Source organism: Sinocyclocheilus anshuiensis, unplaced genomic scaffold (genome assembly GCF_001515605.1).
Source record: "Sinocyclocheilus anshuiensis isolate Anshui unplaced genomic scaffold, SAMN03320099.WGS_v1.1 scaffold1639, whole genome shotgun sequence".
In the NCBI taxonomy this organism is placed as follows: domain Eukaryota; kingdom Metazoa; phylum Chordata; class Actinopteri; order Cypriniformes; family Cyprinidae; genus Sinocyclocheilus; species Sinocyclocheilus anshuiensis.
In genome coordinates, this window is record NW_015548336.1 from 818,354 (window position 1) to 818,620 (window position 267).

Consider the following 267-nt stretch of genomic DNA (forward strand, 5'->3'; position numbering starts at 1 on the left):
TATAACAACTCAACTCATAATATTTTTATTTTATCTATAACTTTACTGAATGTATTTTACTTTATCAGTAATTCATTCCAACTAAAAACTGTATTTGTATCAACAGAACTCTTTTTTTTTCTTTGCATACAACACTAGTTAAAATTAATTATAGGGGGTGGTGTACAAAAAATATAAGAAATCCTTACATTAAGATTAATTGCATGATTTTATCATAAAACTTAAATATCTACACAAAATACTCCTGTTATCAGAGAAATGCATTTG